Source organism: Panthera uncia, chromosome D4 (assembly GCF_023721935.1).
Source record: "Panthera uncia isolate 11264 chromosome D4, Puncia_PCG_1.0, whole genome shotgun sequence".
In the NCBI taxonomy this organism is placed as follows: domain Eukaryota; kingdom Metazoa; phylum Chordata; class Mammalia; order Carnivora; family Felidae; genus Panthera; species Panthera uncia.
In genome coordinates, this window is record NC_064807.1 from 51823261 (window position 1) to 51838224 (window position 14964).

Genomic DNA, 14964 nt, shown 5'->3' on the forward strand with positions numbered 1-14964 from the left:
TTTCAAGCCTTTTCAATCAATGATTTCAAACTAGCAAACCAGTTTTACCTGCTCCAGAAAGATACTGTCATTTCACCTCAAGCAGTGATCCTTGTTTAAGGGCACTGGTTCTTTTTCTTTCAGGTTTCCTTTTCCATACACCCACACACCCACACACACTTAGATATTTACATATGTAATTATATATATCATTCTTTTCCTCGGTTAAAGCAAGAACATTGTGAGATAAACTTGCAGTATACAGTTTTACAACCTTTCTCTTTCTATGCCTATGACTCTAACAGTTAGCTGGGAAATTTGGACACAAGAAAATCAATCAATTAAGAATCACTGATGTATGTCCATAAGCCTGCATTCTGGCAGATGTGAGAATTCTTGGACTGGAAGAGCCAAGTGTGGTAGGATGTGCCTTAAATGTGGGGTTGAGAGTAAAGAAGTGAACTGGTAGAGCCTTAACAGGTTTCATGAAACAAAATGTTCATATCGTTGTACAATGTACTTTTTTGTTTCTTATAAAAAGTACTGTGCATGTATAAAGCCTTCTTTGTTCTGACTGCACAGTGTCAAGCCATCATTTGTATAAGCAATATTCCATCAGTTGATATTTAGATGGGAGATTTAGATTTAAGTGGACTTCTAAATTGAAATGTTACAATGAGCTACTGTGTACACAAGTCTATACCTGCAGCTATCCATGTCTGTACTTATGTACATATTATAGGATGTTATACATAATCTACATTCCATTTGTTCAAATTTTCTTTCTGCTCTTCATTTTCTGTACTGGAATTTGGGGCTTTCTAAGTCTGCTTCTAAGTAATGTTTTTCCAGTACTTAGTCTTAAAATTGCAGGCCCTTCTACTATATAAAGAAGTATTAGCAAGACAAGTTGAAAGAATTTGGTTTCATAATGCTGCTGAAGAGCAGATACTGTCCTTTGGAATAAAATTGTTCTTAGAAGAAAAAATTATAAAAATGTAGAATTTTAAGACATCCAGTCTTAAGAAATTACTATATTGTATAAAAATAACCCTTAAATGCTAAAAGTCTCTAATACTCACTAATTTGTAGCCATATAATAATATTTAAATTGACATCTATGCTTACTGGACATCTCATTAGTTGCAAATTTTCTCTGTTAAGCCAGAAGAGAATCATCGGCGTTTGCTTTTCTTTCTTTTTAAATTTTTTTTTCTTTTTCTTTTTTCTTTCTTTTCGTTTTCTTTTTTTTTTCTTTCTTTTTTTTTTTTTACATTAATAGCATCTGGAAAGACCAGGCTCATGGAAATTAGTAATATACATGTAGAAGACACACAGTTTGGTAAGAATAGTAAATGTACTTAAATTCAGATAGATTGGAAACATTTCCACAGAATGGCTTAAACAATTAATACTCCTGCTAAGAGCATGCGAGAGGTCACTTTTATCTACATGCTTGACAACTGTAGATATTACCAATATTTTAACAGTCTAAAAGATGACAATTGAGAATTCATTATAATAGTTTTCATTTGCTTATTAGTTGACTATTGAAATGTGGAACACTGATATTTCTTTTTCTATATGTGCCCATTAATATCTTTACATACTACTGTTTGCCTATAGTAACTTTGTATCATATTGCATAATATTATTTATATGTTGTACACATGTTATAAATATAGTATTGTAAAAATGATTATTAAAATGACAAATATTTACATGTGTAAAATAAGTAAACATTCTTTAAAGTGTATAAACTTTGTCTCCATAAATATAATGATCAAAATCTAAAATGTTCTAAATATTTAAAAATGCATAATTTTCATTACAACATTGCAAAATGGCATTGGCAAGTGAAATATATGATAGTATTTGAATTATTGGGGTGTCTGGGTTGTTCAGTTGCTAAAGCATCCGACTCTTTTTTTAAGTTTATTTATTTTGAGAGCAAGTGTAAGTGGGGGAAGAGTGGAGAGAAAGGGAGAGAGAGAATCCCAAGCAGGCTTCGTGCTGTCAGCTCAGAGCCCAATGTGGAGCTGGATCTCATGAACCATGAGATCATGACCTAAGCCAAAATCAAGAGTCAGATGCTTAACCAACTGAACCATCCAGGTGCCCCAAATGTCCAATTCTTGATTTTGCCTTAGATCATGACCTCAGGGTTTGTGAGATCCAGTCCCGAGTCAGGCTCTGAGTTCACAATTCAGAGTCTGCTTGGGATTCTCTTTTTCTCTGCCCTGCCCCCCCAACTCAAAATAAATAAATAAACCTTAAAAAATATATAGGAATTATTACTATAATTGTATAGACCTTTTATTATAGATTGAAAGACTTCTTCGATGATTCAGTAATTTCATGAATATTATTTTAGATCATTATACAGGATAAGAGTAAATCCCTCATCACAACATAATGGACAAAGCTTTTTCATTAATGTCAGGATAGCATATGACCTAGAACAGCACTTCTTAGTAATACTGAAACTGCTTAAAAGCATAAAGTTGAACAAAAATCAAAATGGCTGCACTAATGCTTCAGGAAAGCTTGATTTTATTTATTTGTTTTATTTTATTATTTTTTGAAAAAATGTTTTATTTGTTTTTGAGAGATAGAGACAGAGCATGAGCAGGGGAGAGGCAGAGAGAAAGGGAGACCCAGAATCCAAAATAGGCACCAGGATCCAAGCTGTCAGCAGAGAGCTCAATATGGGGCTTGAACTCATGAACTGTGACATCATGACCTGAGCCAAAGTCAGCCACTTAACCAGCTGAGCCACCCAGGTGCCCTAGGGAAGCTCAATTTTAAAGCAACCTTTCTCTCTCTTCTGTAAACTTTCCCTCCTCCTTTTTTAGGCTTTTGTTTCAGGAACCCGATTCTACCCCAAGGAGAAACTGAGGAGGCTGGCAGCAAATACAGAAGTCCTGTCAAAACCAGCTAGAGATCCTGTATTTCCCTATAACTTACCACCCTCCAGGCCCTTCCCCTCAGCAGACTTGAAGGTTTAGAAGGCTGCAGCCTCCTTTCCCCAGTAAAACAATAACCCTATTCTTCCTCTTTATCCCAAACTCCGTCTTTACATTATACTTAGGTTCTGAGGCAAGGATGTTGGTTTTTCAACAATAGGTCATTAGAAATTGGAAAACAGCATTATGGTGTTATGGGGCAGTTATTATAAATACATATTTATATACAGTAAAACATTGGATTACAAGTAACTTGTTCTGTGAGTGTTCCACAAGAGAAGAAAACATTTCTAATAAATTTTAACTTGATAAACAAGAAATGTCTTGCAATACAAGTAGTACGTGATGCCGAATGTCACATGATCACAAGTGAGCCAATGGTTCTTCTCTCTCTCTCTCTTTCTCTCTCGCTATGGGATTGTGGGTGATTGTCTCCCATGCTTGGATGCTTGGTCTCAAGTGGCTGTGTTTGGCAGAAATCAGTGATTTTTCAGCATGTTGGAGGGTGCCCACAACTGGCACTAGGATATTTTTTGTCACTTCAAAGCACTTATGGACAGTCCTTTGCTTTTCCATATAAGAGTAAGCTTAGGAATGCTTTGCTTCATTCTAGGTCAGGCTGTCTGCAGATACAGACCCTTTCCTCCACTGCCTTATTGCCAGTTACATTAAATACAGTATATGACAAGAGTTTATTAATACTGTACTATAGTCAACATCCATGAGAGCACATACAATGCCCCCCCCCCATGGAGAAAAAGGTTGAAAAGAAAGGCGGTAAGAAGGAGATGCTTACAGTGGAAGTTAAGAAGGAAATCATCAAGAAGTATGAATGAGGTATGTGAGTGGCTGAAATTGCAAGATTTTATAAGTCTGCATTTCGTCTGCTGAGGAGGAGGAAAAAAGGCGGAGGAATCCCTGACTTCAAATGATATTAGAGAGATGTGCAAAATGTGGGAAACAGTGCAAAATTTTGTAGGAAAGCACTGTAGCAGCAAGAGCTGTAGCAGTGTAAGCAATGAATCTGTTGAATGACAATGCAATGTCACATTTCCGTGAAATCTTCAAAAAGAGGCAAAAGCAAGTATCATTGGATAGGTTCCTTGTCAAAGTTGCCCAAAAAGAAAAAGATTCCAGTGAGCCAACAGATAGCAGTGATTCTGTTAGTAATAGTGAAAGTCGTCCTACATAATAACCCTTGTCTCCTTCACACCAGCCAGGAAGGTTTTCAAAGTAAGTGCAGGTTAATTTGTCTCCTTTTCTTTATATTTTCTATTCTATTCTATTCTATTCTATTCTATACATTTTTTTGTATATTATATATATTAATACAAAATGAATATTTTTGAGTTGTGGAACAAATCATCTGAGTTTCCATTATATCGTATGGGGAAATTCGTTTTGATATACAAGTGCTCTGGATTACAAGCATGTTTCCAGAACAAATTATGGTCGCAAACCAAGGTTTTACTGTATTTCTATAATTATTCAGGCAGGTTATATACATAGATATAGCTTCATTCCATAAGAATTTACCTATTTTTTTTTCACAAGTTGTCAAAATCTATCCAAGTAAACAATTATACACTACTCTCTGTGGAGAAATCAAGAAGGTTTTTATGAAAAATAGGAGTATGTTTACTTTTGTGGAAGCCTTTAAAAATAGGTATTTTATGAGAAATTAAGAAGTGATAAGAAGTAAATCAGTAAAACAGGATAGAAACCAAGAGAGGAGAAAATTTTAAGAAGCAACAAGGCATGTGACAATGCAATAGAAAAGATAAGTGGATGAGATACAGATTGAGAACAAAGTACAATGAATTTAGCAATTTTTAGCCTGTTCATGACTTCAAGAGGAGTAGTATCTCTATGCTGGCAAGTTAGTTACTGGGCAGAAAGAGATTAAGGACATATTTAAAAGCAAGAACAATATGAATACCAGAAAACTTTTTATTGAAGCGTGACTTACACACAGAAACTGTGTAAATTACAAGGGTGCAGCTCAGTGAGTTTTCCCAAAGTGAACACATGAGTCAATTACCCCGTGAAAGAATCATGTTACCAGTACAACCAGACAGACCCTCTTGTGTGTCCTCCTAAAAATTACCAGTCTTTCTTCTCAAAGTTTAACCACCCTCCTGACTTTTAACACCATGCATTTGCTTTGCCCATTTTTAAACTGTATAAACTGGAAAAGGGCTACATGCACTATTTGACATTTGGCTTCTGTTGCTCAATTCTATGTGAGAATCAGCAATGTCCTTGCAGGTCGCAGTAGATTGTTTATTTTCATCCCTGCATAGTTTTCCCTTATATGAGTGTTTCACAATTTATTTTTCATTCTATTATTGATGGGCATTGAGGCTGTTAAGCAGCATATGCCTACTTTTTCTCCCCTCAGGTCATGGGAGTCTACATGTGCCTGTGAACAGCCCTTGGCTTGCCAAAGGGTCCTCAGCTTTAGCTCCAAACATCTCATTCTCTTCTCTAGCAACATGTTTCTCCGACACTGTGGGAATTTGCACAGCTCTATGCAGGCACAATGCAGGGGTGCATTGAAAGGGCAGCTCTCAGCTCCTGAGAATGGAGTTGAGTAGACAAACACCCAGTTCTCTTGCCTCCTGCAGGACAGTTATGAGTTGTGTTACACCTGTGTCTCAGAGGGTTCTCAGAAGGCTGGATCCCCATTGCCCACTTGCTGTAACTTTATTAGTTTGTCTTTCTTCCCTCTCCCTCTTTCACTATTTTCCCAATTGTTTCATGGGATTCAAGTCCTTGTTTGTGTGTCCAGCTTGAAGGGAACCAAAACTAAAGTTCCAGAAAGAAGTTGCCATAGGAACAGAACCTGGATATTTCCCTCTGGAATTTTGATGATCCTTTGGTAACAAAAGCCACGTGGCAGGTGGATGTTAGGGTGACAATACCTGGCAGGCTGTCACTTACAATAACTAAGACCTTCATCCTTGGTGGGGGGGGGGGGTGCAGTGATGGATACTACCCTCAACAGCAATCACTTGTTATGCAAAAGTTTTTGCATTTAAATATTCAGGCCAAAAGCAATGGCAATGAGTGTAGATTTGGCTGACTTTTGTGATCTCTAGAAGACTTGAAGGAGGAAATTGATGCATGTTAATATTTTCTCTTACATCATTTCCCCTATTTTTGTCTCTCTTTGCTTCATTATAAATATTTTTTCTTCTGAAATACCTTTCAGAAGAATAATTCTCTTTAGTTATGCCACAGAAAAAGCTATCAAATACATTTTACATAGTTCAAGTTATTTTTTAGTCCTAAAAATTCCATTTGATTTATGTTTATGGCTTTCATTTTACTCGTGAAATTGTTTTATTTCCTTGAACATGGTAATCACAGTGACTTTAAAATCCGTATCCCTTACCTCCATTAGCTTTATTTCCCGAGTCTCTTTCCAATTACCGCAATTTCCTTCATTTCAGTTTGAGTCTTCTTTGTGTTTCATGATTTCTAACTGATGGTTGAATTTGGGACATGAATTTTACACATCACTGAGGTCATAGTAAGATATTCTTTTATATTTTGTTATCAAGTCAGGCTAGGTGAAAATCCTCTTAAAACAATCATGAATGGAAATGATGGTAAACCTTTTGCTTCTTGGGAGCAATGGTCCATTTCATTTACTCCTAGAACATTTCCCTTCTGGGTCCTTTCTAAAAATGTAGGATGTTTGCCAGCTATGTGACAGGTCCTGCACTTCACTATTTACTTGTTTCCCCATCTCATCTGCATGAGAGGGCAGAAATACCTGTTCAACATCTGAGCCCCTCAATGGGACTTTCAAAGGTGGTGTTGTTTTAGAGTGGAAGTGTGGTGAAAGTGCTATGCTTCATCATCCCCTCTCCCTCTAAATTTGAGCCTTCAGCTTTCTGATACCATGAAACAGATATTTTTTCTTAGCCATTTGCTCATCTGTTCTCTTAAAAAGTATTTATTTGATATAATCTTGGTCACATTACCAGAAATAAAACCCATCACAAATTTTTTCTCAATAACTACCTGCTGAAGTTCTCATTTTTAAAATATTTTAGGAGCGCCTGGGTGGCTCAGTCGTTAAGTGTCCAACTTTGGCTCAGGTTGTGATCTTGCAGTTCACAAGTTCAAGGCCGGCTTCAGGCTCTGTGTGGACAGCTCAGAGCCTGGCACCTGCTTCAGATTCTGTGTCTCCCTCCCTCTCTGTGCCTCCCGTACTTGTACTCTGTCTCTCTCTCTCAAAAATAAATTTAAAAAAAAATTAAAAAAATAAAATATTTTAGATATTCTGATATACCTCAAAGATTTTTATGTGTAATGTATTTTCATGTAAATAACACTCCCGTACTTTTATTACAGATACTTATTAACTGGTAGTTTGTCCTACACAACTTCATAAATTGTCTTCTTTGTTGGTTCCCCCAATACTAGTTACTACATTGAATAAAATATAAATGGTTTATTTAGTTTTTATTAATGATGCTCTCCAAACTAATCCTAAAAATGGATCTATGCCCACTTAGCTAATTTTTTTCATTGGAAATAAAAGGAATTTGTTTTCACTTTATTCATCATTTTTCAATTCCTTGTTTTACACAGCAGTAGTTACTTGATCAAATTATAAAATGGTTTTAGATGGCTGTAGCATTTGCTAATAACACCCTACCTTGAAATCTAGTAAATATAATATACACCTCATTTGACTAACTTGCAAATTGTTTTTATTTGAAGTATTCTATTCTTAAAAGTCTATACACCCCAGGAGTATAATTGAATGGTGATTGTTACATTTCCTGAGGGGTAAAATTACCCCACATTAAGATTCCAGCCAGTGCCTGATATAATCACCTGAAGATTTACTACCTACTGTGTTTTATTACTGAAAAAAAAGAAAGCATTTCTTAAATATTTGAGACAATATAAATGTAACAAAGTTAAAAATGATAATTACACTGTTCTAAGGACAATCAGCTTCTGTTGCCTGCCAACAAATTAACATATCTCTTGTTAGAATTCAGAATGATATATAAAATGATATATAAAAAAACATTAAAATAAAGGTTAAAATATTCCATGGAAGATATGGCATTACATAAATTGAATATTTTCAAAAATAACTCAAAATGTTGATTTTATAATTTTTTAGTAAGAAAGTTATTTTTTAAATATTCTATTTATACCAATTTAAGAAAATATTTTCATGTTATCTTAAAATACTCTAGATATCACCATAATGTTTTTTTGCCTTAAGACATAAATGATAAATTTTATATCTAATTCATGTAATTTGAGGTTAGATATATAGGATTTATTTTCTCTTAAAATACCTGCTTTAAAGGTAACTATTAGTTACTATTTAATTATAGCAACTCCTTGTCTTCAAGAATTAAAACAAGGTAAATTGCTTTTATAGGTGTTTAAATAAACATTTTTTCAGGTATAATGTACATTTAATAAAATGTACCCAGTTTACATGTACAGTGCAATACATTTTAACAAATATATTCACCTGTTCACAACTCCAAACTACAGGCATGTCCTAACTCCAGAATGTCCTCTTTGCTCCTCTTCAACCAATCAACCCCAGTCTGCCACTGGTTTGCCTTCTGCCATGATAAATTAGTTATCTCTCCTCTAGAATTTTATAAAAATTAAATCATATATGTATTCTTTTGTGTCACCCTTCTTTTTTCTCAGCTTAATATTGTTAAGGTAAGCAATTTAATTCAAATGTACAACTTTTAAATACTATAATCAAAACATTTTGTAAATAGAGTACTTAACTGTCTTTCTGTACTAAAAATACAAATTATGACAGTAATTGAGAAACCAGTTTTGCCAAGAACAGATGAAAGCAAAAGATTAAATGTGCCTCAACAGACAGAAGTGTCTGTTAGTTGGACTGACCTAACATTTAGTGAGATGAATGCATGGTGAATGCCCAGTTACTGCAAATACAAAGTAAAAGACGACTTCTCAGGGTAATCGACAGCTGCCATCTTCCCAGGGAAGAAGAACTTTTCCTTGTCAGGAAACCAAACAAACTGCTTTTGAATAACCCAAACTCCTCCACACTTGCAATGTGTTTTAAATGTAGTGAGGAAAAGAAAACAGAACACAAACTGAATTTCAGTACACAAAATTACAAATACATAAAGAAAAGAGGGAGAATATAGGATTTCGTACACACACACAAGAGTCCTTCTCTCTGATACAGAAATAGGACCTTGACATACTGACAGGATTCTATCAAATAGAGACTAAATCTGAAAAAGTGATTTCAGAAAGAAGAAACAATAGGAGCAAAGATAGAGAGATGGACAAAACGTTCAGGATATTAAAATATCACTGTTTGTTGAATGTGAAAGGAAGTAATTGAAAAGTTGATTAACAATGCAAGTAGATCAAACACAGACCATGAAGTTTTCAGATGTTAAATGACAATAGGTTTCTTTAAACATTACGAAGACATTGAAGGTTTGGAGTTATTGGATGGGATGCTATTATCTAATACTATTAGGCAATCCCCATGATATAATGATATATACAATTAGAGATAGTTGGAATTCTGGCTTATGTCTGACTTCAGAGGAAAACCAGGAAACTCTAGTGGTTCCTAGGCATGGATTATGTTGTCCACACACTGCTAAAATTATGTCTATATGTGTATAAATGCATGTGTGTGCGTGTGTGTGTGTGTGCGTATAAATATATATGTATATATGTTTCACCATTTATACAGGTTGAACATTAAACACCTACTAAGTAAATGAAAATTATCCTATTTTTCTTTAGTTTTAATAATGAGATGGATCATATTTATGGGTTTCTTTATATCAAGCCATAAGTGCATTCCTGGAATAAATCCTATTTAGTTATGACAGAATATATTTTTAGTAGGCTTTTGGTTTATTCACAAATATTTTTTTATGAGATGTTGTATAGATTCTCTTAAGTGAGTTTGCTTGTAGTTTTCATTTATGATGCAATCTTTTCATGTTTTAGGATAAATTGTAGAGGTTTTCATTCCTTTTCTATGCTCTGGAGTTTAAGTAGATATATGACCATCTTACTTTTTCTTAATTTTCACTTATTTTATTTTTCAAGAGAGAGAGGGAGGCACAGAATCCAAAGCAGTCTCCAGGCTGCAGATGTCAGCACAGCCCCACGCGGGATGCAAATCCACAAACTATGAGATCGTGACCTCAGCTAAAGTTGTGTACTTAACTGACTGAGTTGCCCAGGGACCCCTATGACTCTGATTCTTAAAATTCCTCTGGGAATTTATCTCAGACTGTTTTTTTCTGTGGGATATGCTTTTTTTTAGCTTGATTTCTACTGCAATATTACATTTATTTGGATTTTGTTATTTATTTAGTAGTCTCTCCCTTTAGTATAGTGTTTGGTGGATTTAGACTTTTCTGTATCTATAGAAATAAATTTTGTAGAGTTTAATTTTAGAAGATGTGCTTCTCGGCTAGAATTGTGCAGTGTATACTTACATTGTAAATTCCTCTGATTATTACGCACCGTTGCCATTTTCAATTACTGTGTTTGTAGTTTCTCTTTTTTTTCTTTATTTTTCCTTTTGGTTGGGTTTGTTTGTGATTCATTTAGTTTGCCGAGTTCTTTTTACAATAAATCATTTTTAAAGTTTATTTCAGGTTTGTCAGATAAATTTTAGGTTGTCCAGGTAAATTGGAATTAAAAAAAACTATTTTTAGTATAGGTTTGCCCCATGTTCTGCATTGGCTGTAATCATATTAAGAATTACCTGCTTAAAAAAATGAACTACCTGTTTACAATTAACTATGGAAGATGGTGGTGGAGTAGGAGGACCCAAGCCTCACCTCACCCCATGAATACAACTAGATATTATTGAATAATCTTAGACACCCCAGAAATTGATGTTAAGACTGGTAGAACCATCTCCACAACTAAGGGGACACAAGAGGCCATATCAAAAATGGTAGGCAGTATGGAGATGCAGTTTTGGAAAGAAACACATCTTGGCTGCGATAGTAGGGAGGGAGTCATGGTTCTGGAGAAGAATAAGAGACAGACTAACATAAAGGGAAACCCATACAGGGAAGACTAATCCCCATAGCAATTGGCTTGGAAGTGACAGAGGTTGAATTTCATGAGTTCTTGCAACTAGTCAGGCTTAAATCCTAGAGTTCTATTTTTTTTAAGTTCATTTATTTATTTTGAGAGAGAGTGAGCATGTGAGCAGGGGAAGGGCAGAGAGAGAGGGACAGAGAGAGAATCCCAAACAGGATGTACTGTCAGTGCAGAGCCCCACACGGGACTCAAACTCATGAACTGTGAGATCATTACCTGAGCCAAAACCAAGAGTCAGATGCTTAACCACCTGAGCCATGCAGGTGCCCCTTAAAGTATGGAGTACCAAAGGTTAGTTGGCTTGGCTCAAGGAGAGCCTGGAAACATTGGGGTTTCTCTTGGAGAAAAGGCAGGGCAAACGGCCCAGGGACATATAGCATGGAAACAGCAATCTGAAAAGTACCTTGGGTACACACTGGGAAGGTTATTTACTCATTCAGAGTATATCCCAGAGAGGTAGTGCTCATGGAGAGACCTGACCAAGATCAAAGAATTGGCTAGTGCCATTTCCTTCCCCAACCCTCAGCATAAGTAGAGGACCACTTGCAGGAAGCAGCACACCCCTAACATTAGTTAACTAACTTCTTACACCAAGCCCCAGCCAGCACCCCACACTCTGGTGGAACAGCTCCTCCACGTCATGCTTGCCTCAGTCCCAGCATGTCAGGACCCCTCCCCCAAAACACCAGTCAAAACCACTGTCAACACTGCGACTCCTGACCTGGAAGTTTTCTGAACCTCAGTTCTGGTAGCAGCAGTGACAGGTCTCATTTTACAAGCAGACCAGAGCACACGCAGTTAAAACTTACCACATTCAGGCCAGGCATCAAACACTGCCCGCCACAGGCAAAGAGAGCCTCTGCAGATGACTGGCCTGAAGGATAAAGTGGCCAGGATACAACAGCAGAGCATATGCAGTACACATTAGAGATACACCCAGAAACACTAGGTCCTGGAAAACAGCAGATACTACACTGCAGGGCACTACAGGATTTCTTCTTCATAAGGCCATTACCCTCAAGAATAGGAGACATAGCTGACTTACCTAACAGAGAGAAGGAGGCATAGAAACAGACAAAATGAGAAGAAAATGGAGTTTCTCTCAAATGAAAAAACAGACAAGGCAATGGCCAGAGATCTAAATCAAACAGATATAAGTAGCATGACTGATAGATAATTAAAAATAATGATCATAAAGATACTCAGTGGATTTGAGGGAAAAAGTGGAAGGTGTAAGTAAGACCATTATCACAGAGGTAAAGAGTAACATAGCAGAGATAAAGGACTCAAAAACAAAATGAGAAACATGTCTGAAGGGATGAATAGCAGGCCAGAAGAAGGAGAGGAATATATTAATGACCTAGAAGACAGAGGAATGGCAAGTAATTAAGCTGAACAAAAGAAAGAAAAGGAATTATGCAAGACTAAGGGAATTCAGTGATACATCAAATGTAAGAATTTGGCATTAAAGGAGTCCCAGAAGAAGAAAAGAGAAAAAAGCGGGGGGAGGAGGGGTCAGAAAATTCATTTGAAGAGATAATAGCTGAAAACTTCTGTAATGTGGGGAAGGAAACAGATATCTAGATCAGAAGGCACAGAGAACCCTCAACACAACCAACAAAATCAGATCCATACCAAGACATATTATGATTAAATTGGCAAAATATAGTGATAAAGGAAAAAATTTAATGGAGGAAAGAATTAAATGTGATACAGGAAGCAATAAAAATCCTAGAGGAGAAAACGGGCATCAACCTCTTTGACCTTGGCTGCAGCCACTTCTTACTAGACATATCTCTCGAGGCTGGGAAAATGAAAGCAAACATGAACTACTGGGACTTCATCAAGATAAAAAAGCTTCTGCATACTAAACAAAATAATCAACAAAACTAAAAGGCAACCTAGGAATAGGAGAAGATATTTGCAAATGACACATTCGACAAAAGATTAGTAACCAAAATCTATAAAGAACTCCTCAAACTCAACACCCCAAAAAAGAAATAATTCAGTGAAAAAATGGACAAAAGGCATGAACAGACAATTTTCCAAAGACATCCAGATGGGCGACAGACACATGAAAAGATGCTCGACATCACTCATCATTAGGGAAATACAAATCCAAACCACAATGACATACCACCTCACACCTGTTGGAATGGCTATACTTAACAACTGAGGAACCGACAGATGTTGGTGAGGACGCAGAGAAAGGGGAACCCATTTGCATTGTTGGTGGGAATGCAGACTGGTGCAGTCACTCTGGAGAACTGTATGGGGTTTCTGCAAAACATTAAAAACAGAGCCACCCTATGACCCAGCAATTGCACTACTAGGTATTTATCCCAAGGATACAAAAATACTTATTTGAAGGGGCACGTGCACCTTTAAGCAGCACTATCAACAATAGTCCAATTATGGAAAGAGCACAAATGTCCATTGACTGATGAATGGATCAAAAAGAGGTGGTATACATATACAATGGGATAGTACTTAACAATGAAAAAATGAAATCTTGTCATTTGCAACAACATGATGGAACTAGAATTTATTATGCTAAGCAAAATAAGTCAGAGAAAGACAAACATCATATGATTTCAGTCATATGTGGAATTTAAGAAACAAAACAGATGAACATAGGAGAAGGAAGGAAAAATAAGATGAAAAGAGAGAGGAGAGAGAGGGAGGCAAACAATAAGAGACTCTTAACTACAGAAAACAAACAGGATTGCTGAAGGGGTTTTGGATGGGGGGGATGGGCTAAAGGGGTCATGGGCATTAAGGAGGGCACTCAGGATGAACACTAGGTGTTATATGTAAGTGATCAATCACTAAATTCTATTCCTGAAATCAATATTATACTATATGTTAACTAACCTGGATTTAAATTTTAAAAAATATATAAAATTAAAAAAGTTAAAAGCAGCAAGACAAAAGAAGACAGCTACACACAAGGGAAACCCCATAAGGCTATCAGTGAATTTTTCAGCAGACTTTGCAAACCAGAAGGGAGAAGCATGATGTATTCAACGTGCTGAATGTGAAAGGTGTGCAGCCAAGAATGCTCTATAGGAAGGCTGTCATTTAGAATGGAAGGAGAAACAGGGAGTTTCTCAGACAAACAAAAACTAAAGGAGTTCATGAGCACTAAACCAGCCCTGAAAGAAGTATTAAAGGGGACTCTTTCTTTAAGTAGAAATATCAGTCAAGGAGCTCAAGAAATAAAAGGATATAAAATATGACACCATATACCTAAAGAATGGGGAGGAGAGGAATAAAGAATGAGTTCAAAATTAAACAACCATCAATTAAAATAGTTTGCCGTATGCAGATACCATATGCATGATTACCTAATGGTAATCACAAATCAATAAATATTAATAAACATACATAGAATAAAGAGAAATAAATGTAAATATATCACTAAAAGAAACCAGCAAATCAACTAGAGAAAGATAAGAGAGGATAGCTAATCTATCAGCATAGAACCCCATGCGGGGCTCAAACCCATGACTGTGAGATCATGATCTGAGCTGAAGTCAGACATTTAACCCACTGAGCCACCCCAGTACTCCTGGACAAAACAGATTTTAAAATGAAGACTGTAATAAAGATAAAAAAGGACAGGATGTAATAATAAAAGGGACAATCAATAAGAAGTTATAATAATTTTAAATAATTATGCACTCAACATGAAAGTACCCAAATACATAAAGCAGTTAATAACAAATATAAAGAAATTAATCGATAATGATACAGTAATAGTAGGGGAATTTAACACCCAAATTGCATCAATATACAGAGCATCTAAACAGAAAACTGATAAGGAAACAATTGCTTTGAATGACACACTGGACCAGATGGATTTAACAAATGTATTCACAACATTCCATCC